Genomic DNA, 1,227 nt, shown 5'->3' with positions numbered 1-1,227 from the left:
TCACCAAAATATAATACAATTTCTGCTTTAATTTCATCAATGAGTCTGAGTTCTACAGGTAAATTTATATTCAGTGTTCAACACAACCAATGGCTGATGGTATCCATTCATTTACTTGTTTGAAGCATGATCATTATTTGCCTATCCAAAAAGGACTCAGGAGAACAATACCCTAAGAATCTTACACATGTGGCAAGGTTTCTGCCGCCATTATACTCAATAGTCACTTTGCCTGGCTGTAAAACCTATAGCTGAATTGGCTTTCTCTATGTAGGCTAAAAAGTTATTCTGTTTTCTCCTGGCATAAAGTATGGCTGTGGAAAAATCTGATGCTAATTTGATTTTCTTCCCCTTATAAATGAGTATATCTTTTTTTTCTGAGGTTTTTTAAAAATTACTTTATTGTTGCTCAATTACAGTTGTCTGCACTGTCCCCCCACCCCAGCAAAACCCGCCTCCCTCCCTTGCTTCCACCCCCTCCTTGGTTTTGTCCATGGGTCCTTTATAGTAATTCCTGAAAACCCTTCTCCCCACTGTCCCCTCCCTGTTCCCCTCTGGCCATTGTTGGATTGTTCCTAATTTCAATGTCTCTCATTATACTTTGTTTGCTTTTTTCTATTAGGTTCCTGTTAAAGGTGAGATCATATGGTATTTGTTGCTCACCACCTGGCTTATTTCTGAAGTTTTACTGCAAAGTGTAACAGTAATACTAGAATGTGTCTTGGTATAGGCTGTCCTGAGATATTTTTCCTCATTGTGCGGTACAACATTTTAATATATAGGTTCAAGTCATTTTAGTTCAGAGTATATACATTAATCATAACTGTTAATATTTGTTCTGCTCCAATGCTGTGATTTTCTTCCCTCATGGAGACCCCAGTTAATCTGTATGTTGGACCTTTGTTGCCTATCTTCTATAATCATCACATTTTCCCATTTGAAAATCCTTTCCTCAATATTTTCTTCTTTTTCCCTTTGCAACTTCTATCATTTTATAACATTACCTGTGACATTTATTCACTCTTTTGTGTAGTGTAGGTTAATCTTCAATATCAAAATAAATGTTTTTGTCATTTCTAACTTTTTCCTGTTTAGTATCAGCACTCTTTTTAAGTTTCTTAAAAATATCTAATTTCTACATTTTACATTCTAATGTATGTTCTATTTATACACTGATAACATTTAAAAATTACTTTATCTTGGTCTTAATTTTTAGCTTAACTTCTG

The sequence above is a fragment of the Sturnira hondurensis genome, unplaced genomic scaffold, assembly GCF_014824575.4.
Source record: "Sturnira hondurensis isolate 20B ecotype Veracruz unplaced genomic scaffold, ASM1482457v3 Scaffold0022201, whole genome shotgun sequence".
In the NCBI taxonomy this organism is placed as follows: domain Eukaryota; kingdom Metazoa; phylum Chordata; class Mammalia; order Chiroptera; family Phyllostomidae; genus Sturnira; species Sturnira hondurensis.
This window is presented reverse-complemented; position numbering follows the sequence as displayed.